Raw genomic sequence first — 26,022 nt, forward strand, 5'->3', positions numbered from 1 at the left:
TTGTGAAAGCTATGGTTTCCCTTATTTCTCTCTCAGTGAATTTATTATTTTTGTACAAGAATGATATTGACTTTTGAGTGTTGACCCTGTATCCAGCTACACGTCTAAGTTTGGTTATTAAATCTACAAGTCTTTTGGTGGAGTTTTTGGGGGCTTTGCTGTAGAAAATCCTACCGTTTGAACATCATTCTCACCTGACTTACGTTCTCATTTACTTCTCCAACTGTAACACTTGTAACCTTTCATTCTGGCCTCACCTTTCCCTTACCAGGCACTTTCTGATCAGATCACATTCCTGGGTACTTTTTCTTCAGAGTTACTTCCTACTAAGATTTACATTCTAGTTGACCAGACTCAAAATATTTGACCAGTCTGTATTTGCTATTTCATTAGCTAAACTCTATCTTTTCATAAAGGCCAATACATTTGCTTAGTACCGTTCCAGACTGGCCCATGTTCTCTGGACTCTGACAGGGTTTCTCAATTGTTCCTAAATTGAGTTTTTATGCATCTTCTCATGTCAAGGAGTAAAGGCAAAGTGATGTACAGAAAATAACAAAGTGATGAGATTGGATAAACCAAGTAATCTAGCAATAGTACATAGAATGAAGCAAGTGCATTCTATTTAAAAAAAAAAAAACTTCAGTTTTTAATGTAAATTTGTGTATAGCCTGGGTTGACCCGGCCCAAGGCCACTCCAAATGTGGTTTGATAAAACTGCTAAAACTGTTTGGTTTTTCTCTTTATTGCTCAGGGTGAGTCATTTCTGTTGGCAATCTGCTCAGCCAGTCATGAAGGCTTACACACTCCAGAGAGTGTTGCATGCCTTTCTGCCTGGTTCTGACTTCACTGACTGCTGCCTTGTCATCCATCTAAATGCTAACTAATGCCTTTTTTTTTTTTTTCCTAGCAAATCAAACGCTCAAGGCGTTGTCTTGTCAATGGTGGGTGTTTGCCTGTTCTAGTCCTGTGGCTTAGTGAGGTAATGGATTGGCAGGATTTGCTTATTTTAAAGATGATTTGATCAAGTGCATTCTGTGTGGGTTGATGTGTTAAAAATTCAGGATGTTATTTATAAAGAATTACAGAGGAACCAAGGGCACATGGGGCCTTGGCCAAGATTTTCTTCCTTATTGATGCTGCCATCACAAATATTTAATTGGCATCACAGTAAATATTCAAAGGTTAATGTAGCATGCCGGTAATGGATAATGAAGGTGTGCAGTCCTTACTGCCTCACTTTGCTCCTGGAATGTAATTACCAGCATAGGGATAGTCAGGGATGGAAGCGATGTATCATCCTTTGGCACTTGCCTGTAAGTAATACACACAAAAAGTGGTGGCTGTTATGATCCACTTTGTGTATTTTGATGCATTACTTACAATGAAGTGTTTGCATTTCCATGAGGATGTGATCCAACATCCAGCATCAGTGAGTTAGATAGGGCTTTTGGGCAGAAAAACGATGATGTTAAAGACATATGTTTCTCTAAAAGTAGAGAAAAATTTATTTCTAATTATTCCTATCTTTGACATTTCATGAAGAAAAAAGATCCTTTCTAAAAATCTCTTTTTTAGTATGTATTTTTCTTTTTCATATTTCTCAAGCCATAAAACTAATAAAAGAGCTTGACACATGATAAGTGCTCAGTAAGTATAGATCATGACCGCACCCATTTCCTTGCTGTCCTGGTTGGCCACTTATTTTTCTTTGTGTAAGTCATTTCTAACTCTTACTGGTCTTGTGGTTTTCCTGACAGCAATATTTGAATCATATTATTTTCCGGGAAATAATATATCAAAATTTTTCTTCCTTTTTTCCACCCAGGTTTTATTCTTATAGTCATACAACTGTATGCCAAGTAGATAAATTGAGCTAAAATGTGCTTGCTACCTTTACATGGCTACTGTGAGAGAAATGAATATAAAAGCTACCTTATGCTATTATTTCTTCACAGTGCATTGTTTTTTAATTCCATAACAAAAATCATGCCAAATAATATACAGAAGTGGATGTGTTTGATCTAATAAGCTGGGACTCATGACACTGAAGTGGAAGTCATACAGTGAAGGACTGATAGAAGAGAATGGTTGCATAATCACTAGCTGACTTTTTGTTCTCACTGGTATTTTCCTACTGTGTATTGATAACACAGGAAAGCTAATTCGGAATGGTCACTAAAACAGAGACCTGTTGTAAACTTATTAGGTACAAGAAAGCAGATAAATTTGGGATCTAAGGTTACAGGTTTGGGCTACACACCCTGAAAGTGCATCAGCTGGTCCCTGCTGCCATTGATTCCTCCCGCCTTGTCCCATCTGTCTTAGAGCTTGTCACTCCTTTTGTTTCTGCCTGTTTTCTTATTAAAGAAGAGATTAGCAGCTGTTAAATGCTTATTAGAACCCAACTGAGACTTTATTTGAGATGAAAACATAAAATTTGAAAACACACTGATTAAAAGGAATCCCCTTAAGGAGGGAATGATCCGTTTTAGAAACATTTGGTCTAAAATGGACAATTTGGAAGACCCAGTTCATATCACTGGGAAGGTTATTTTATCAATACATAAGGTAAAGTGATAGAAACTGATTAAAAATAATATTAAATAAGAGTTTTCCTTCATTCTATTTCAACTATACAGACCAAGGAGAGGTGTTTCTCTAGCCGTGTCTGTATAGTCCCCTGGGCATGAGCCCTGCAACATGCTGTCTTGCAATGTTCTAAGCCCACATCACCCTGTAGATTTCCCGGTTGTAGAGCCAGAACCCTGGAATCTTCATTGTAACAAGCACTCAGGCAACTACCTAAGGTGTGTTTTACACTTTCTGTGTGAATTGCCAAAATATTCATTTCTAACTCTTACTGGTCTTGTGGTTTTACTGACAGCAATATTTGAATCATATTATTTTCCAGGAAATAATATATCAAAATTTTTCTTCCTTTTTTCCACCCTGGTTTTATTCTTATAGTCATACAACTGTATGCCAAGTAGATGAATTGAGCTAAAATATGCTAACTTTACATGGCTACCGTGAGAGAAATGAATATAAAAGCTACCTTATGCTATTATTTCTTCACAGTGCATTGTTTTTTAATTCCATAACAAAAATCATGACAAATAATATACAGAAGTGGATGTCTTTGATCTAATAAACTGCCAAAAATATTTCTTGTTTTGATTTTATTAATGTAAAACTGGTATGAGCATGGACATAGGTAGAGTCATAAATACTTGTACCCCAGATCTACTCCTTATTGGCTGTGTGACTCTCAACAAGTTACCTAACCATTAAGGTTACTTTCTGTAAAATGGGAGAGATGATAGTATCATCACTGAGGGCTGTGTATGGACATCTGTAGGGTGATCCCTGGGATACAGCAGGCACAAGCCTTGTCATTTATTGAATGTCTTATTATGCGTTCATTGTAGCTGTATCATGCTAGAAGTCATTCTTCCTCTCTTACCAGTAACATTCATAACTGTAGCCCAGCTGATCTGCGAGAGATTTGCATAATAACCACAGAAGCTTCATGTATTTTTGAATCATAGGAATGTCTGACTTCTGTAGGTCTCTCTCAAAAGGAATTTTGAAAAGAAAATATAAATGTGACTCTGGACTGGGCTGTCGATTTCTGTGGCTTTCGGGAAAGATGCTCCAGACTATAGCCCAGATGACCAGGTGGAAGGAACTCCCCCGGTGCTCAAAGGCCACTGACATAGCCACATGAGCAGAATAGGAGTGAGCCTGCTGTGCTGCTCATTGGCTGAAATCCTCTGGCAAGCTCCTCTGCCCCAGCCCGCTGTCTTCTCACTCCAGTGCCTTCCCCTGGGGGTATGGCAGTGGGAAAAAACGTGTCAGTGCCTTCCACCCTACCCCCACCTGCAGACTGATGGTCCTTTCTGGCAAATTGCAGCATGCCCTTCACCTTTCCCTCTATAAAGATGGCCTTATGCTTTCATTGTGTACATTTTCGGCCAAGTTCTCACACACTGGGTTTTTGGCAATTAGAGGGCTTTAATTACAGCTATTACACAGCCTGAGCAAATGAACATTTTTTTCCTCTGGTCATCCAGCCGAAAGTTGAAAGGGGAAAAGAACAGGTGGAAATGGAGTGTGATGGTGCCTGCTGTTCAGATGCCAGTGGCGCTTGGACAATGGAAAGAGGGGATGGTGTTTCTTTCTGTCCTTGGTGACTTGTGATGGTCACGTGGAGCACACCGACCTAGGCATCTCTGCTCGGCCCATGTGCATTGCGTTGGCCTCACCATCTTGTGTTGACATTTTTCTTGTGTTCCATTGTTCTCTGAGCTGTCAGAACGCTTTCATTTCCCTCAAAGCTGCACTTGAGAAGCCCTCCAAATTGCTCTTGATTGATGTATTGCAGACCCTGTTCCTTTTGCTTTAATAGTTGAATGTTCATTTTTTCATATAAGCAAAACACTTCTTTTACTGCCTTTTTAGTCCTGCTACATTATTATAACATGCCTGGGACAGGAGAAGTGACTTCTCAGTTTAACTTTTTTTTTCTTTTTACCCCCAAAACTTGAATTTTCCCTTAAAGTATAAAATGTTTCTCTTGTATATCTGTTATAAACAGTAATCCAGAGAATTAATTCAGGCTATTTTCAGACCTATTTGAACATTTTGATGACTCAGAATCTGAATCAGAGCAAATAGAATATGATCTAAATACTACAAGGTGACACAAATTTAACATGAGTAGGAAAGGATTAAAAAGACAGTAATTGCAGTTATTCATCCTAAATTAGTTTACATTGAGAGAAGTAATGCTGAAGTTCTGAGATGTATGTTTAGGTATCACTTACACCATTTTTCAAATGCATAGTCCTAGGAATGTAAAAATAACCAAAATTTATGGAACCGTTAACAAAAATATACCATTTCTCTCCAGGGTGGATGTTTTGCATATACTATATACTACTTGGCCACCCGCCCCCGGAATAATCAACAGTTATCTGTAATTCCAGCCATTTAGGTACTCTGTGTGGTATATGGAAAGAGTATAACTGTATTATATAATTCCTTCCATCATGAAGCCTAGGTCTAGTTTGGAGGAGACTGATATGAAAATAATGTGAAATGATTTATTTATTCAGAAACTGTTATGGCACGCCCCTATTGTATTCCAGGTAATATTCCCAAATTTGGGTATTTCACATTTTACCCAACACCACTTGCTGGGAAATTGTATTTTCAAAATCAAATGGCAAGAATATTACTTGTCCTACATGTCCCTCTGCACTGTGACCTTGCTGTTCCTCAGTAAGAGGCACTTGGGACAACATTGATGACTCACACATGACCAAAAGGTTGCAGGGCAAGTCACACATCTGAGACTACACTGGAAAGGGGGTGGCAGCTTCCAGCTAGTTCTTGCCTTCCAAGCACTCCCTCCTGGAGTGCTCCTTCTGGGAGCCCCTCTGTCTTGCTCTGAGACCCCTGGGCTCATGAGCCATGAAGAAGTCACTTGTAGAAGATATGAGAGCTGAGTGTCACGCATAAGAGGACTCAGGATCCCAGACTCATCAGACTTCCCAGCTAAGGCTCCTCGTCCAAACTCTTCTCCCATAGAATCTGTTTATAGCATTAAGGTTAATTATTTTATATGTATTCTTGCCACAGCCAATGATAAATTATTGAGGAAACCAGAGATCAAGAAAAGGTCTGCTACTAATATTTCTTCTAATAACAGTTATCTACTGTTCATTGCGTACCAGGTTTTCTTTAAGTTTATGCTTATGTAACCCTTGCAAGAACCTTGAGTTGGGAGTTGTTACTTGAGTTGGGGAATTATTACTCTTCCTATCAGTACATGAAAGAAGTAGGAACAGAGATCTGAAATAAGAAAGTCAAATAGTAAGTATGTGAACAGGGTGTGACATCTTTGTACATTACTGCTTGGATAGCAGACATGTCTAAAGGTTAAATATGCGCACTTGGGCACCAGCGTACAAGTTTGGAGACAAGATCACTCTAAGGGTAGGGTGGATTTTGGCTTCATGAGTTTTATGAGGAGAAAAAGTTTGTACTGAACCTAGTCAGGTGTGTAAGATTCAGTAAGCAGAAAACAGGAGGAGAGACAGGTATTTAGTATGAAGTAACCAAAAGAACAAGATAGAAATGAGTAAAGAATTCACATGAGCATGGACAGGGATCCCAGGGGTAAGAAGAGATGCAGAGGAGGATGACAGTGGATTTGGGTCAGTTCCTATAGGAGCATACACCTGTGGGGGATCTCATTTGTTTGAGAGAGGTTTGCACAGAAGACAGTACTAGCAAGAGTAAAGAGATTGGGAAAACCTGAAGGTAGGGTAACCAGAGGGAAAAAAAAAGCTGTGGTTAGTCCATTAACTAATTGGCAGATGGGAGAGGTAGTAAAGAATAAGGGTCTATTTACAGAAATTTCAAAGAAATACACCATGCAACGTAATGGCAAATTGAATATAAGGGTTGAAAATTTAGGAAGTATAATATAGTCTAGTCAATAAATCTTACTCTGAAGTAAGATTTGTAAAATACCTCTTCTATTCAGATATTTTCCAGAAATTCTTAGTGCTACTCAAGTGATTCATGCTTGAAATTGCAAAACTTGGAAGTAAATACTGCAAAACTGACCAGTCTTGTACAGTACCCAACAATAATAGTACTTTACAGTTATAGTGCCTTATATCTTGAGCTGACATAAAGCTGTAATATTTGACACACTCCAAGACTGTGGGTTAGACAGTAGGACGTATATATCTTCTGAGTACAGAACACCGTGCTGAGCCCTGTAGAGGTTAGATATCTTGTTCAAGATCTGATGACAGATAAATGCTCTTCTTGGGCCCATGTCTTTTGAGGTACTTTCCACTATTATTTCTACTCATAAAGCTACCTTTCAGAAGTAGATTTTGGATTTGCATTTATAATTTTTTATTCCAGTATCCTAAGGAGCACCAATATTTCTTAACATCCTATATGTTTACAATATTTTGTCACATTTGTTTCCAAGGACAAATCTTCCCCCTAAATCCTTGTTATAGAAGTCAACTTGGAATTAGTGTGTATGTGAAAGTGCAAGGTCTGAGGAGGTTTCTTGTATTTTTCTGTCTGCAGATGGAGTTAAAAAGCTGAATATAATTTTTACATATTAGTTGCTGAGTGGAAGCACAGGATTCACTTCCCTACTTCACCCCTGAGACCAATCCTCTCCTTTTCCCTTTCCCCTTACCTTTGCATACTTTGGGTTCTGCCAGGTCACATTACCACTACACTTCCTTGAGCTGTGTGTTTCTAGGAGTAGCCCAAAGACTTCTAATTTGTTGTTGTATCTTTACCACTTCTGCACATCCATCTCAGCCATTCTGCATGGGAATTTGACTACACTTGAATTATCAGGGATTATTTTTCCTAAGATTTACATCAGATATCCCATGCTTCATGAAATGTAATGTACCAATCTCTTCAATGTCGTCTCTTGCAAAATCATGGATTTATACCCACATATGCACACATGCACAGGTATACTACCTGCTTCTGTGTCATGGCGCATTGCCCCCCACCTGGAGTGCCTTTCTTCCCTGTTCTCACTGGCAAACTTCTGTTTAGTCCTAAAACTTTACTCCTGTCATCTTGCTAAGTGTATTTATCTTTCCTCATCCCTAAATGGTCATCTCTTCGGCCTTTGCACAGAGTGAGGACCAAGAGCAATTCCATTGTAACTCAATTATCCCTCAAACAATCTTAATTGTTTATTTTTGTGCCTACTCTCCTTCACTAGAGTGTAAACCTTGTGAGAGCAGGGACCATGATTTTGGTCTCTGCATCCCTTGGAATTCATACAGCACTTTACACGTAGTGGATGCTAATTTAATAATAGATGGTGTGGGGGAAGGCCTGGTGTTTTGGTACTAAAAGGTGTTTGGCTGGGAGAGGTCATTACTGAGTGCCACAAACAAGAATTTGCTATCTACCTGTCACCACAAACTACCATGCTGAGTGCTCCTCAGAACAAATTACACAGATCTATTTCTTGACCTCTAAGAACTTATTTATAATTTAATAGATATCAGTCATGAGGGTAAATACGGAAGGAAAGCACATGCAATAATTGAATTACCAACGTTAAACAGATATACAAATAGGTTAGATTAAATATTTACTTTGTATGTGCATTACCTTGTAAAGGGTAATTGTGTTTTAGCAGCTGGTGACTGTATGGGAACCATTTGAATTTTATGTTTAGACAATAGGATCCTATCATAGTGATTACAATATAAAGTGAATTTTGATGTTTTTATTGGTGAAGATGGACATTAATATCCCTTTGAGGTTAATTTACATTTTAGTGGAGGAAGAAGCCATATAGTTTGGATAGAATCCAAATGTAGACACCTCTGGCAAAATTACAGCAAAGGGAGCTTATGTGTAGAACTCCACAATTTAAAAAAATAAGGAATTTGAAAAATATGTGTTTTTCATCAAAAGCAGGAAATAGGGTATTTGACAACACGCATTTGTCTACTGAATGTGATGAAATATGTGATGAAATATGTTTTGTCAATAAAATAAATTGCCAAGCAAAATGTAATCCTTTCTGCAAATGCATTTAGTCTCCAGAATGAAATAAGCTACTTCCACAAAGCACATTTTTCCTTTGAATTATTTCAGATTTGCTGTCTATCAAAAACAATGGAGAAAATGTGTTTTGTCAGACTCTGTATTTCAAGGTACATGGACAAAATTATTTAATTGGAAAAAAAGGTAGTCTCAGCTGTGGAGGGTCACTAAAAGTTTGTAGCATATTGCGATACTTTAAACAAGCTGATAATTTTTATCTCAAGAGGCTAAATTCTCATCTTAGTGACAGTTGTGTTCTTTTTGTAAGAATTAAAATCAAATTTACCTTTTTGACTAATATGTGAAACCATACATATCATACACATTAATGGGGCAGCCCATGAAGTTTTGGTATATTTATTCACCATGTAATCAAGTTATAATATTGTTGAAAATATTCAAATAATATCCTGGATTCTCCTTGAACATATTCATAACACTTTTATAGTGTCATGTTATCACCACATCACTGAAAGAGTTAATTACATGCCTAATTAGGTTCTTTTTCACATTTTCCTTCTGCTCTGTGAATTGATCCTTTGCCTTAAGGCTCCTGAGGATTTTTTACTTACATAATTAATTAATACAGTTTAACCCTTCAGATATAACTCCAACAGCACACCTAGTTTAGTATAATTTTAAATTTTTGGATAAAAGCCTGTGGAAGTCTACAGTGGACAAGTTGAAATCAAGTAATTCATGTCAAGTGAGGATAAATCAAAAATTTTAAAAAGGAAATCAAATGGCACAGTGTGTAAGACACTGTAAGAAGACTAAAATATTATTATAGCAATGAAAAGAGGAAGACATAAAAATAAGAAGGTATTTTTTTTCTTTTTCTTTCTCTCTTTTCTTCCTTGCTCATTGTAACTTTAATATTTAAGGACTGAATGAGATAATGTCTATAAAGCTCTTGGCTCTATGCCTGGCACTATTTCTATATTGATTTGTAGCTTTCCAGTATTGCACAAACATTATTCCATTTGTTTCTCTTGCTTTCTTTTTCAGGAGCTAGAGATTATTTATTTCCATTTTATAGAAGAGCAAATGAAGGTTCAGAGTGTCACATATTAATATACACACAATGAGAGACCAGTTTGCACCTTAGGTTGAGAGCATCTGCTTGAGGTAGGAGGACAGGTGACATTTTAACTGAATCTTGAAAAATAAAGAGGAAATCAAAAGGCAGGATCTCTGTGGAAATGATGAATGTAAGTAGAATGCTGAATGATGATTAAAAATCTATATTGCCAGAAGGAAGGACGTAGCTTATTGGGAAATGAGGTTATTGAGGTCACTGGAATTACAAAATCCACCTATGGTCTTAAGAATTTTGGCTTTGTTGTAGAGTTACTGGGGAACCACTGAATATGTCTGAAGGTGACTGACATGACTCAGTTTACATTTTAGTGAAATAGCTTTAGTGGTAACATGGAAGGGCTCAGAACGGAGGTAGGACCTGAGGGTAGTGAACATGTCAAGGTACTCGTGCTGTTCTCAAAATGAAGACCTAAAAGTCTGAGGCTGTTGTGATGGAGATGAGGGCAGTGGCGAGAGATGTGAAACCCATTTCTCATCTCTAAGCAGGGAGAGATGAGACCCCTGTATCAACAGAGTGGACACAGGTATGGGAGAAATTAGGAATAATTGTACGGTTGCATGGGGGACAATGTTGTGGATATAGTTAGACAACAGCAAGAAATAAGAAAAGAAAAAAGAAATAAGTTAGTAGTGGTGGAACAGACGTTTTTGCTATTGGATGTAAAGGATGTGACTAAAGGATCGATAGACAGCTGTGTTGTAAATATGGATCCAGAGTCAGAGAGAGGCTGGAGGAAGAAATAAAGGAATAGAGGGTCATTATTGTATTTATTTTCATGGTTGCTAGGATACATGCATGCAATGCCTTTATGAGAATTTTAGTTAATATTTAAACTAATGTATAGGAATAAAATTTAACAAATAGGAAAGACTAACTCTTGCATCCCTCTCAATTTTACTTGATAATAATTACTGAGATCATACCTGTCTTGGGTTTAGGATCTGTATAGATTAGACAAATAAAAAAAAACCTGGAGAAACATGCAGTAATGTGCATTATATTTCCTAATAAGAAAAATGAGGCCTGGATAGGTAATTACCTGATGTAGATCAGGAATTCAAACCCTTGTTTATCTCCAGAATCTATACTCTGTAACCATTCCAAAGGAAAATGTTCAAACCAGAGCCTTGCTTCATCTACAAGGCATGAAGTTCTCAGTAGCAGCTTCTGTGGGGCTTTCATGGATGGTCTGACGTTTTCTTTAATGTAAATTTGTTCAAAAGTTCCCAGCAGAGAGCTTGGCCCACCAAAGACAGAGAATGGCTATTTATTTCAGTGCTTTTCTTACCTTTATCTTTCCTTCTCTCTTAACTCTTCTAGTACCTCTTCTGGGTATCCTTTGAGATCCTTCATCTTCTCTGCTTTTATTATATGGTTTGACACACTTTGTTTCTCTTTTACTTGACTGTGGACTGTGGGCATTCTGAGTGTAAGGACTATCTTGGCCTCTAGTACCAGAACCAACACAGGGTGTTATATTGTGCTAGATGCTCTGCTTGCATTGTCACTTTATAACTCCATGAAGTTGTTTGTAATTACCTCCATATTTGGAAGACAAGTCTGTGCCTCTAACAGTAATGCACCCAATGACTGACAGAGGTAAACTAAGATCAAGAAAAAGAACACTAAGTGACTATTTCCTTGCACATAGTAAGGTCTCATCTTTTGTGGGAATGCATGCACAGAAGCAGTGCTTCCACAGTAAGACTTAGGGGCATAGGTGGAGCTCTGTGATACTACAGGCTTCCTTTTTTGCTTTTTCAATCAGTGCTCATGATTGTGGGATTTTGCCTAATATGACTCCTTTCTTAGAAGACTGGAATAAAGGAGCTCCACGATGCCTCAAAAAATTTAGTCTTTCAGAGTATCTGAAAGGCACACACTTGCTCCTTAATCTCACCAATCCAAATAATGAACAAGGGAGTCCACAATAGAATTATAGAGATTGTTCCAAAGCTTAGTAGCTAATTTGATTTTGTACAGAAGGGCTTTAAAGAATTTTTAATGAAAAGGCAATTAACGTTGAAACCTTCATTAATGGATAGTTGAGAGGAAAAACTGGACTTCTTGCTGAGTTTTTGACTTTTTAACTAATTGCAAAACTTTATGGTATTTTTACTGTATATTAGAAAATGGTAAAGTGCTATCTGTCTAATACAGTTAGACCTTATGGGCACATAGAACACTTTTAAAGGCTTTTAATTTTTTTTTTCTTAAAGTAAGGAGGACAGAACCCCCAAGAACTAATTATAACAAAACAGCTCTCATTTGACCAAATGGATGCAAAGTAATGAAATGTTCACTGAGAAGCAGTAATTTTAACTCAGCTTAAAAGATTCTTAAGGGCTGGGGATATAGCTCAGCAGTTCAGCACCTGCCTAGCAAGCATGAGGTCCTGAGTTCGATTCCAGGTACCACCCTTGCCCAAAAAAGAAAGATTCTTGCAGCTATTATTTCTCTATATTCATCATATGTTGACAAATTTTTTCATACAGCAGAAAGTGGATATTGTATAAGAAAACAGAAGAGTAAATATAAACAACAAGCAAAAATACAGCATCACTAATCAATATTAGTTTGCCTGAATTCAAATCCAAAGAGCACTTGAAGTGCAGCGGCTTCCTCCTGTTCAGCTTAATGATACAATGAATGGGTTTTCAGTAGCTTTCATGACAACATTCCCAAGTTTTGTCTGTACATATAGGGTAGGGCCTTGAACTGATGGAGCTGAAGGAGGAACTCATTTAGCTGGAAGATTACCATCTTTTTTATTGGCCATGTCAGATAAACGCTTGCTGTAAAATGAGGAAATGTCTCCTTTCGTCTTCCCAGGAGGCTTAAATAGAGAATTTTTATCAGATTTAAATTAGAGTAAATTTCAAGTTGCCACTCACGAGTTTCTTTTGCCCTTCCCAGATAGTGAACTACCACCTGCCAAAATAGGGCCTGGGATGAGGGGGCTGAGGGATCTCAGTGCAGATGTGGTTTGTTATCCAATCTTTGCCCTTCGACTAGTTCTTTTAAATATCAAGTTGTCCACCACTGACTGGTGATCACTCTCAAATCAGCTAAATTATGCATTTGATGTATCAGATGAGGTAAAACAGGTTTGTTTGTTTGTTTTTTTATCTTGTTCTTCTTTAACCTTATTTACTGGAGGGATGACAACGTAAAAGGGCTGGAGGCATGTCCCTTTAACAGAAATAGTCCAACTCCATTTGGTAGAAATAAAGAAAATGAAGCAGAAACATATATAGGTGCCTTGTTGTTTGAAGCCATCACATCTTGAGAGGACCCATATTAGTAAATGAAGAACTAACATTTGAAGAGACCCTTTTCAATCTCAGTTTCCTATGAATACTCAGAACTTGTTTCCAGTAAGCGTAATACAATGTATATATTATAGGTATTCAACATAGGCATGTGTTCCTAAAATTCATTACAAGGTTAGGTGATTGGACAGGAAGTGCACCAAAGCAAAACTTTCCAGAATAAGTTGGGAGAAAAACCTGAAATCTAACTTTGTCACTCACCATCTTGTTACCTTGGACGTTCCTTAATTATTTTTATTTTATTTGGGATTTTCGCTGTTTAAATCTCAGTTCTCATACATTAAAACTACACCAATTTATTTAATTATAATAAAAAACTTGGAAATTTGAAAAGAAGCAGGAGATATCTACATAATGAAAAAATTATGTATGGCCATTACTCACGCACTTATTTTCCTGTCTGAGAATTTGTATTTCCTTTCATTGTTATGGTGGGGAAAATTATACATTCTTTTATTAGATTCACTGTTTTGATATAGCATAGCTTTTTCTCAATTCTCTCTCCTTTGTTTTCCTTCTATTTGCTCTTCCTCTTTTCTCTCTCTCACTCTCTGTCTCTGTAAGCATCTTTGGGAATGAACAAGATAATAAAGAATTTTAACCAGGAGACTGTTTTAAGTGCACTATATTATTTAAGTACTTTTGCAGGACACTTCTAAAACATTCCCTCGTATTTTGCTTTATTTAGGTATAGAAACATGATACTGTCTTTTTCATTTATGAACAGTATCAATGATTGGTAAGCTCACTAATGACCCATAAGAGCAAAATATTTCACATTGGTCTTTGAACAAGGGTTTAAGGATAGTTTTAGCTACTAATGCATGTAAGTAGATGAGCTTTAATTTGTATAACTAGTTTGTTCATTAATACAGTTGTCCGTGGTATTAATATGAGGCAAATTTGATATGTTCATTCAACTTCAATAAAAGAAATAAAAAGAAGCCAAAATGATATCCTATGATACTAGCTTATTCTAAGCATCCCTGATGCTATGGGAAGGGCCTGTTGATCTAGAAATCCCAACAGAAGTTTGAGATGATTTTTCAGTGGTCAGGTTTACCCAGGTTGTCTTGGTTACTTTTCTCATTGCTGTGACAAAGTTCCCAATGCATAAAGTTAAAGAAAGAAAGTTTTATTTTAGCTCACAGTTTGTAGAGGTTTTAGTCCATAGTTAGTTGGCTTCAAAGCAGGGCGGCATAGCAGAGAGGCATCACAGAGAACCGTTCATGGCATGGCAGGTAGGAAGCAACAAGTAGCAAGCGGCAGCTTTTCCATTTTATCCCATCTAGGCTGCCTGCTTTTTGGGTAGTGCTACCTAGAACTAGGCTGATTCTTATCAGTGGACTAATTTAGCATCCAACACTTCAATACCAGCATCACACATGCTAAATCCAGCCAGCTCCAAAAAGCCCCTCTTATGAAATCATGATGTTTCGGGGGAAAGCATAACACAAGTCCTTTCTATAGGCCCAGGATTGTCATGTAGCATATGTTTATGTTCACAATTATTCTTGCTGTTGCTTAAATATATAGCTAATATTAAATGCCAAACAACAAATATAGATTTGGATACTTTACCTCTATTCCTTTCTCATTTAATACAAATCTTTAAAAAACTTTTTGAATGAATCTTTATGTTCAAATATAATTTGTTTACAGCAGATGAGCTGTGATAATTTCATGATATTATTTTATACACTATTAAAATTGAAGTATCGTATTCACCTATATTCAACATGACTTTGGTTTTATTCTCCATTTCATTACCACTTTTTATAAATTTACTCCATCCAAGTTACTAACATAAGCAATATATTATCTTTTTTCTGCATTAGGTTTATTAATTTGTTCACTTGGTCCTATTTCTGCAAACCTGGACATAAACTGGATATCAATTTCCTTGTCACTTTTCTTCTTTATTCTGCCATATTGTCAGTTGACACCAAAACACACACTGGAAAATATATGTTAGGCTGGGACATTAGAATGATTGACAGTGAACTTGCAGGGCAAGGAGGAGGCTAATCCATATATGACACACGGAAGCTGTTTTCCTGGCAACAACTTCATCATTGTTCCTAAACGTGAGAGATGAGCCAATGTACCGAAGAAGTCATTCAGGTAAACAGCAAAGAATTTTACTTGGCAGAGCATGAATGCCATAGGATTTTCCTTCTCACTTCTTTGTGGTAAATGGGAATAGATTCTTCCCACTTAGATTAATAGTTATTTTAATTCAATAAAAGATGTGTAAATCTTTGGCTGTTTCCTACTGAGACATACTCAATCCTTTTATATGTATATAATAACATCTCAGAGTAATTGAGATATAAGTAAGGCCCTGGGGGGGGGAATATCCACGTACATTCAGAATGGAAGTTATATATAAAGACACCTTTGGGGATAAGAAATTATAGTGAGAACAAGTTGAAATCTGATGATAACTTGTATCAAATTTTAAGGTCCAATATCTCATAGTATTCAATATTTCACATTATGTGAACAAAAGGGAAAATAGGAGACTAAGTTGGATCAAAAAATTGTATAAGGCCTAAGAAAAGCCTATGCCCAGATGGAATTCACTGAAGATTCTGTTTCTTTGCATTTTCATTATAATTAATTCTTTAATATTGCCAGTTGAATCTCACAAATTGAAAAAGTTCCAATCTATACAATCTGGCATCATGCTGCTCTTCTGAAATTCCAGGGAGCTCTCCTCAGGGAAAATTGGAAATTTCACAGTGTGAATGGAGCAATTAGGGTAGAGGTGTGGCATCAGGAGACGTGGGCCAAATAGTGTGACATCATGACAACAGCCTCTTTCCAAATACAGTGTAGTCAAATTAGCACAAGAGAGAGACTGATTCTGGAGAACAGAATGTGTACTTTGAAATCCCATAGTTTCCAAACCATATCTTGTGAGAGGTATGTACAGTATATAAGGCAAGTTGGAAGCAGTATTAGATAGATGACCAAAACTGCAGGGTTTTGACACTGCTGTGTAGCAGTAGAAAAAATAAGAAGCCAAGAGGGCACAGGGCATTGCCCGGGAGTCAAATTTTGGTGAGACACTTCCAAGGTTTTCTGAGGGTGGAGAAGTACCAAAGAGAGGAAATTAACGGGATACATAGACCAATTATCTCGGAGAAAAATTACATGCGTTGCAGTGAGGTCACGTATAAAGGCCATGGCAGAGCCAGGCATGTCTGTCTCTAGGAGTACCTTCAAGGGTTATTCGCCCTTTTCAGAAGTTAGATACATAAGAAGTGTCAGCCTCCTCTAACCTTATGTAAAATTCATGTCATCTTTTATCTTATCTAATGACATTTTAATTGAAAAAGCAATACATAGGCATAGAAAATTTATCAAATAGGAAAGAATATTTCCTGTCTCTCTTGTCTTATCCTTGCTCCTAAAAGACCAGTACTGAATTTAAAGATAAAAATAAAACTCATAGGCAACAATCAGTTTTATTCCTGACCTTTTTCTCCCCCAAGTACTGGAGATTGAACACAGGGTCTTTGCACTGAGCTACATTCCCAGCTCATTTTAATTAAAATTTTTCTTTAATTTTGAGACAAAATTGTTAAATTGCACTGGAAGTGCTCTAACTTGAAATCCTCCTGTCTCAGCCTCCTGATATGCATGAACTATAGATTTATTCATGAACTTTATTAAGCATAAATATGGTTGTGACTGTTAGCATATGTATCTAATAGTTAAGCTAGATTGTTAACTTGATTGGCTTTAGCGCTACAGAGGATTAGTAAATTACACTTCGGGGTATGTCTGCATAGATTGTAGAGGTGTGACCTTGGAGTCTGTATCTTCACTGGCACTGTTTCCTGCATTTGCTCCCACCCATTACACATGAAGAAGTTTTGCTCTATCATGCCCTTCCATCATGCTGTTCTTCATTTGGAACCAGCAAATCATGGACTAAGCCCTCTGAAACCCAAAGTTAAGTTAAATCTCTCTTCCTTTAAATTGGTTATATCATGAATTTTGTCCCATGCAATAAAAAGCTGATTAATACAACACATTTCAAATGTGCATTTGAGCAAGCTCCATTCTGCTGCTGACAGGTACATTGCCAAAGAGATGAGATGATCTGAGGTCTTCCTCAGGCACCAATGAAGGACTCCAGCTTTTAGCTATTTTCACCCTCTGCTCCCAAAGCTGACCACAACAAGCACCACATGAAGTCCCATGACATTCTAACCTTTTATTTTCTGTCAGACTTTTTTCTGCTATCTTCCTATCAATATTGATGAAATATATAATTAGGTATTGCTCATATATCAAATATATGCACATATATCATTAGGTATTGCTCTTCTCACTAATTAATATTTTGAGTATTTTTTACCTCAATAAGTAGTGTTCTAAAGCATGACTTTGGCCAGGGATATAGCTGATCAGCACAAGCACCTGCCTGGCAAGTGCAAGGTCCTGAGTTCAATTCCTGGTACCAAAAAAAAAAGAAGAAAAACAATAACAAAAATATGACTTTATATCACTGTGTAAGTTTACAGAAAGAATGCTGGATCTGGTCAGAATTTGATGTATTTGTGAAAAATCAGGGGTTAATTTAGAAAATTCTCAGTACTGAAAACTCTTGCTAGTTGTGAGGGCCATATTTGCCAAATTTGTATTTATATTGGCAGGAAAACAATCATTACTGTTTACGAGAAGAACCATTAGTTAAAATTAACTATGAAAGTTTATCTCTTTCATAAGGGAAAATATATTCAGAGGTTTTATCTGTAAGTTAAAATTCTCTATGAAAAATTGCACATCAAAACCTTTCTCTCTTCTTATTTTTTCTCTTTTCCTTTTTTATATTAAACATCTATTTCCTTTTTTTAAAACTTTACCTTCTCTCTTTTCTCATGAATGCTCAATAGCCTGTGTATTTTGTACTGAGTAAGTCATGTTAATGGATTCCATAGATAATTTCCAAAGGTTGAAAAGGCTTTTGACTTCAGAGAAATTGAAGCAATTTTAAAAGAAGTCAAAGAGGTGTGTATTAGATTCCTCCACATACACATGAATAGTGGAGTGACATTTGAATTTGACAGAGAGAGTGAAAAGATCAAGTTGAAATGTGGCACCAGAGAAGGGAATGCCTTCTTATCCGTGCCTTCTCTGTTTGCTGAGAGAAGATATTCTAAAACTTTGAATGAGAAGTAAAGGGCATTAGCATCAAGAGAGAGTACAGGAGTCAACTCGGATTTGCAAATAACAAAGTCATCTGGGCTACACTCCAGGAAGACCTTGAAGCTGAGATCTAAGATCACACACTTAAAAATAAGTAACTTTTGTTGAAGAAGACTGTGGAGGTGACCAGAGTTGAATTTGCACAATAAAGGAGAGATCACAGGAAGGAGACTCTGAAGAAGTGAGGCTACCTGAGTTGGTTGTGGGAGTCTAATTCAGGAGGCTTGGCTAAATTCAGAGTCTGTAAAATGATTTCAGGGAGGAGAACAACTTTTACTTCACTTAAAGGAAAAGTTTGGAGAATATGTCTATTGACATTTTATCCTTAGAAAGATAGGTTCCTCAGTGCAGTTATATGTATTTACTTTTCATAGGAAGGACTGTGTTTTCCCCTGGGTCTGTCCTCAAAATCTGGGGCATACAGGGTCCCTTAATGCTCTGCTGTTTATTCTTAGCTGAACACTAAGATTCAAATTGTAAGTTCAAATATCGTGGAACTTGCCTCATTTGGAATAAATAATAATTCAGATAGGGAACTACTCATTGAAATTCACCTCCTGAAAAGCTATCTATGGTCAGTAGTTAGAGCTGATTATAAATAGTATTTCTGCCTCTGTATTGTTTGGTTCTGTAACAATAAGAACACGTTCATGTATTATTTAGGAATCTAAAAATAAGTTTAAAATAGAAAATAAATTATAGTGTAGGAAAAAATAACATAAGCAAGGTTAAAAAAAGAATTTTAATTTGGGAATAAATTTAGCCTTTAGTGGTAGTTTTTACCTTTAATAAATCAAGTGGGTTAGGGCATGGTAGAACAGTGGTTAAGGGAATTTGTGTCTATAGGATTCAAAAACCCAGATTTGAATCCTAGGAATGCCAGAGAATGACTGAGAGATGTTAGGACAGTCCTTCAGTTGTACCATCGGAATCAGAATAAGAAAACCCATGCACTGCAGTGGCTTGGGTATGGTTTGTTCCAAGAGGTTCACATGCTGAAAATCTGCTGCACAATGTGATAGTGTACAGGTGGAAAACCTGTATGGGGTGGAGTCCGAGGGCAGTAAGTAGGACACTGAGTGCATAAGTCAGCTTTCTTATCCCTGAGATGTAAGACTAATGCCCAGAATGTAACAGAAGAAAGGAGGGGAGGTATCATTGGCTCACAAGATTGGCTGATTCAAACACAGAGACATCATGGCAGAAGGGCATGGTAGAGCAATGTTGCTTAGTTCCTGGCATCTGGGAAGCAGAGTAGGGTACAAGTCCAAAGCAGAAGGAGTAAAGGGCCACTCATTAACCCCAAGTCTCTGGATCTATGACCCACCTAGACACACACAGAAGTACACTCCACCAACCCCTAACACAGATCCCAAAGCTAGTGGAGTTGAAATTCCACACAAACCACCACACCAAGGCTCCGCCCTTAGGAGTGATTAATGCTATCTCTCCTGAGTAGACATTACAAAGGAAAGTAACCCTATGTACTTGGCCTCTTCTACATGTGGCGTCCTCCTTCTCTGCTTCCTTATCATTTTGTAGTATATGTAGAATCCCTTGCCAGTGCTGTGCTGTTTCAACTTGTAGCTATAAGATTCATGAAGCAAGTAAACCATTTTTCTTTATTAAAGCAACCAGCATTGAGTATATTGTTGTAGCAACACAAGAGGGACTAAAACAGTACCTAACAGGGTTATTGAGATAAATAATTGAGGTACTTGTAAAAATAATTAACATATGCCTGGGACACGGTAAGCTCTCTGAAAAAGCTTACTACTGTCTGGAAGAGAAAAGGCATGTTAGTTCAAATCCTTTAAGAAGAAGATGCCAAGATGATATGGTATGATCCATGGAGAGGTTTATTAAGTGAAAGCCAAAGAAATGAAGCAGTAGTGGCAGGGAAGGCTTTCAGACCAAAATATAGGCTTGTCATTTAGGACAGAAGGTAAGAAGGAAGGCAAACACTGTAGGAAGACTATCTGTAGCACCTTTCTAAGAAAGTTTGGGCCACACTGCTCATGAGTCCTCCAGACAGTTACCTGTTGGAGGAATCCCACACCCCACAGGAAGACACCTACACAAGCACCTCTGAGATCATTCAGGAGAAGCGAGGACCCTCCATAAATGTGGTGAAGGATCCAAGGACACAGCACCTGAGGATACTGTGTCCTGCAGGAGATGTGAATCCTGCCTTGACTGCCACAGGGCCACCAGTTGAGCTGGTGTTTTGGTACTCGTTATAAATCATCAGTACTGACTCATTACTCTAATCCTTCACTCCAACCTCTGGGCAGCATCGGGGTGTTCTGCATTGGAACCTTGATTTTCCCACTTATGAAGCAGGTAAAATAATAATTATGAAACACTAATTTCAGAAATGATTTACAGATTTAGTGGACAATGATTTGAGAATATTTTGAAATCGCACAAAGCTATTTCCTCTAGGTGTTTAATCATCTAAAACTTTCCTTCGACTTAGCTGACCTTTCTGTTAACTAGATTTTATAATGCTTTACTGTATTGTGATTAAATTTAGCATATGTGTCTGTGGAAACAATTGTTCGGACTACCCTGTCTGTGAACTTACTAAGAGTTTAGTGTTTATCATGGCTACTATGTTTTATTTGGTAACGATTATGAGTACACATCATGGTGAATCAGTTTCCATTCAATATGCAGCTCAGTGTACCTGAAGAATTTAGCCTACTGAATTTGGAAGTTTGCCTTAACGTTACTGTGGATTGGAGCTGAGGAATATTGTTAAGTGCTGCACCACTGGGTCGTGGTGCATACATGTAACCTTCCAAAACAACTAGACTGATGAAACTCAAGAAATATCTGTTGAGTGCCTTAGTGAATCAGTTAATTTTTTTGCTCTTTTAAGGATTAATTCTGTGAGCTTTCCTCGTAGAGATTAAGAATCCTAAGTATAAAAACGTGGTGAGCAACATGATGAAAGTGCTGTTCTCAGAAGTTAAAAAGCAACATGTTCAATGTTTGAACCAAACTTCTTTTCCAGTCATCATCTACTAACTTCAAAGCAGGTTCCTCAGCATCAGGGTGCTTACCATTTTTGATCCAGAACATTCGTTATTGTGAGGAAGGGTGCTGTCTCATGGCCTACAAGATGTTTTGCAGTATCCCTGACTGTTGGTACCATGTCTTGTGCAGCTCCTCCCTCTCTCTCTGTTACAAAAATTTATCTGGAATTTCCCCATTTCCACAGAGGGCAAAGTCGTCAGTACTCGAAAATCATTGTTTTTCAGCTCAGACAACCACGGAAGCCTTGGGGGCCTAAATGAGTCAGCTAAACCCCTGGACAGCTAGCTCCACATCGCTAATCCTAGGACTGGGTGTCTATTTAGTTTTTCCTATTTTACAGTGCTTTGGTTCAAATATGTATTTCCTTCCATAAGATTAAATAGGACTCCAGTATAGTTGCCATAATTTCATCATGACTGTTCAAAATCATTCATAGCATTGTTCCCATTTGTAACTCCTTAGTATTATATATACATGCACACACACACACGCATATGGTCTGGAAGACAAGGCTGGATTGTTTTCTCTATATTGGGTTAAATATATAGTTGCCTTCGAGGTGAAAAAAAGCATATTTTGAAGTCCAAAACTGATAGGGGTAAGAACTTTCAACAATCTTCCTCTTAGGAACAGACTTGGAGATATGTTTTCTTTACCCGTTTTTCAAAGAAATAGAAAAAGGTATCTGCATCCAAAGATTTCTATAAAAGCATGCCCACCCAGTCCAGAAGATAGCCCTCTAAAGTGGCAGAGAACAGAATAATCTCATAGGAATAGTCAGGTATAATTTTGGATAATTCTATATCAGGTTTCTGAGAACCCTTTTGCAAAGCTCTGTTATGTATTAGTGCTGGGTCTCAAAGAAATGGAAAATTAGTATTTTCTTTCTCAGCCTACAATTTATTGATCAAAGAAAACTTATTTTTGGCTTTGTAGCGTTGCGACAATCTGAAGCATATTAATAAAGAAAGAAAGTTGCTTCTTGGGGAGATAACATTGATGACTGTAATTTCTCTCATGAGTATCAGCACTGTTTACGTGCCACTATACCATGAGTGAAAGGGGAAAGAGGAGAACAGATGTTGCCTAGCAAGTGGATCCTGGAGTTCTGTGCAGTTTGCTCTGCACTCTCCCATCCCTTCTTAGAGTTCTCACTATCTCCTCTTTATCCTGGAGAACAACTTGCAGAATAAAAGAAAAGCTTTTTTTTTTTTTTTTTTTTTTTTTTTTCCATTTTTCTCCGGTACCGGGAACCGAACTCACGACCTTGCGCTTGCCAGGCAGGCGCTTTGCCGCTGAGCTAAATCCCCAGCCCCAAGAAAAGCTTTTTGATGGTGTATGTAGAAAGAGCTATCAAGGAGACAATATTTCTAATAACTGGCTGTACTTGAAATAGTGATCACGAGATGCAACTATGATGTATTCCTGGGCATACGAATGCATGCCTTCATGGCAAGAGTGACATCCTCACCTCTGTCCCTGGTAAACTATGTCACCCTGGACAAGTTACTTGGTTCCTTTCAGCCTCAGGTATTTCATCTAGAAAATGAGAATATTAGTAATAGCTAATTAAAACACAGAAACAATCAGTTTCTCTTTCTTTTCTTTTTTTCCCCTTTTGGTGCTGGAGATTGAATCCAGGGCCTCCCTTGAATAGGCTAGGCAAGTACTCTACCTTTGAGCTACATTTCCAGCCCTTTTAAAATTTCTTTTTGAGGTAGGGTCTCACTTAGTTGCTGAGGTTGGCTTCTACCTTTCAATCCTCCTATCTCAAACTCCCAAGTGGCTGAAATTATAGGCATGTGCTACCATGCAGGACAATAGTTTAAAAGTCCGTAGAAAAATTGCCTGCCACATAACTATGGAAGCATTTCAGGATAACAGCTATGCATTTAAAATTCATACTGATTATGTATAATACATAGCAAGCTCTGCTACATGTTGATGATTTATAATGAAAAAGAAAATTGTTCAAGACAAGAAGACACCCAAAGCAAGAAATTGGTCATATTTTTAAAATTTATTACCTGTACATGTTTATTAATCACCTGTGGATTAGTCCATTTTGTGTGATATAGCAAAACACTTAATAGTGGGTAATTTAGAAGGAGCAGGTATTTATTTCTCATAGTTCTGGAAGCTTAAAAGTCCAAGATCAAAGTGCCAGCCAGTTCTGTTTTCTGATTAAAGCTTCTTCTGCGGAGGGGAAGCACATTGTGTCCTCACACGTCAGAAGGCAAAACATCAGACACTGAACACTGCGCCAAGTGTTCCTTTTTTATTTTTTTAGGTACCAGAAATCGAACCCACAACCTCACACTTGCCAGGCAGGCACTGTGCCACTGAGCTATATCTCTGGCCCGAGTGTGCCTTTCTGTAAGGGCCTTTATGCCATTCATGAATGAACAGATTAATCAGGTCCTCAAGTCCCCGTATCTTAATACTATAACACTGGCCATTAAGTTTTGACAATTACATTTGGGAGGGGACCCACCCATTCAAACCAGAGAGTCTGGCTTTGCAGAAGCCCCTGTGCCAAAGGGGAGAAATTAGAGATCACAGTCAGTATTTCTTTTCTGTAAGAACTCTGCCTGGTGAAAGAGTGAAAATGAGAGTAAATACACAAAATGTCACGAGCGGTGTGAGAAATGTGGCCACAGTATGTTTGCATGGAGATGCCTGTTTCCTACCGGGTGATGGGGCTTGGGAAGAATCGTTTTGGGGGTTACAGTGCCAAGTCAAGACCTCTAGAGGGGGAGCAAACCAACTAGAACAGAATGGAGGACTCAGCCCAGAGTAAGAGAAGTGAACTTTGGCAAAGGCAGGCCAGGCAGGATGGTGAGCAGGAAGGTCATGACCAGGTTCAGAAGCACTCCAGGCTGGGCCATAGGTGATTCTCTACAGGGTAGCATTAGAGTTAGAACGCTAGAGGTTGTAGTCTATAAGGTGTAGTCTCCTACAATGTGGAGGAAAGACTGAAAGGAGACCAAACTAGAAAAGGCCAAAGGACCCAATTAGAAAAGCCAGACTGAGAAATGCTGAGGCTGGAAACAACGAGGCTCTGACTGTGACGGTGACAGAAAGCAGGAATGAATGTGGAATTCTTAATAGTTGAACTCCAACAAAATCCCACTGTAGGGATAATCCTCAGGTAGGATTTGAATAGCAGAAAAAGCATGCCTATGGAAATTTACTGTTCCTCGTAACATTAACAAGTCTTATCTGGCTGTCTAAAAATTTAGGAGGGGAGGAAAACAAGTAAACAAACATCAAGAGCTGTCTTTCTGAGGCTTTCAAGCCATCTTGTGACCCCATGAACTCAGCTTGGTGGCATTTCTTGCTGCTCTTTTACCAAGTCTGCTGCATGGACTTAATTTTTTTGGCACTTTTAATCTGACTTGAGAGTTTTCACATATTATTTTTGACATAGACACAAAAGTGGAAGGGATGGGCATGTGTGATTTTTCTCGGGCCCTTTTCTGAAATCATAGATATTTGAGTAGAGTCTGAAAGGATCATTAGATATCACTTAATGATATAAAGGCAGAAAAGTTTCTACCTTCAACACCATCTACAGACTCTCCATAGTGACTTCTGGGAGCACCATGTGACAAGGAACGGGGGATGCTTATCCGGCTTCCACTTGAAGCCTCCTATCATGGGTACAGCAGAGTGGACTAGAAACACAAATGCCCTATCTTTCCATTTCTATAACACAGAAGACAAGCCCACAGTGTTAATGAACTCAGGTAAATTCATGCATTTAGTTGGCTGCAAAGGAACCATGCTATCTGGTTCCCTGTGCTGAGATTCTTCATTCATTTCTTCAGGAGATATTTGCCTAAGGGGAGTGTATCTAGCTCCCGTTTATGTATTTTTGTTCTTAATGCTAGATTTTTGGCTTTTATCCAAGCTGAAAGGGCCATATTCTAGTGGGAGATGGACAATACCTAATGAATAAGTAAGACAATCTTAGATAGCATTAAAGATTTTTGAAAGCCATAACAGCAGGACATTGTAATGTTCGACAAATAAAACATGGTATGACCAGTAAGGAGAGTTGCCTCACAAAAGAGAACTTTTTTTTTTTTTTTTAAGCAGAGACTTGAATGAGAAGAAAGCCAGCTAGGCCAAGATCTGACAGAGGAATACACCAGGCTGCTCAAATAGCAAGTGCAAAGACCCTAAAGCTAAAAGTAGCTTGAATGTTTGAGGAACAGAAAGAAGCCTGCGGGGCCGGGGCACTATGAATGAGTGGAACAGTAGTTCCTGGGAAGATAGGAGAGTTGGACAGGGGCCAAATTATGTTTCTCCATCTCAGAGGGAAGGGAGTCTTAGGGTCTTGCTCAGTGGCCCCAGGCAGTCAAAAAGTGAGGGGGGCTAGACCCTCAGTCTCCAGGTTTTTAGTGCAGTGCTTTTGAAAGTCTCCACAAGTACATAGTCCTTTCTTTCTTTTTATAGGAAGCTCCTTGATTATAACTGCCAAGATCAAACAGCTGATAGGATCAAAAACTTTGCTCTATATAGATTAGAGTGGAAAATAGAAACCTGGAATAAGTGTGTTTCCTTCAAGTGACCTTAGTAAAACATTCATGGGGTGCTGACAAGTACTTTGAATTTATACAATGGGGAACACAGTTTAAATACTTTGATATATTGCAAGCAGCTTCTAGAGAATCTCAAAAAAGATTGTGAAGC

At 37.9% G+C, this 26,022-nt stretch overlaps 1 protein-coding gene across 7 annotated transcripts in view; it reads left to right on the forward strand.

The window, feature by feature from the left end:
- Positions 1-26,022, forward strand: part of Tenm2 (teneurin transmembrane protein 2) — a 1,190,054-nt gene that overhangs the window by 111,674 nt on the left and 1,052,358 nt on the right. The gene's annotated exons all lie outside the window — the stretch shown is intronic.

This window comes from Chinchilla lanigera, unplaced genomic scaffold (genome assembly GCF_000276665.1).
Source record: "Chinchilla lanigera isolate Chin_1 unplaced genomic scaffold, ChiLan1.0 scaffold00007, whole genome shotgun sequence".
In the NCBI taxonomy this organism is placed as follows: domain Eukaryota; kingdom Metazoa; phylum Chordata; class Mammalia; order Rodentia; family Chinchillidae; genus Chinchilla; species Chinchilla lanigera.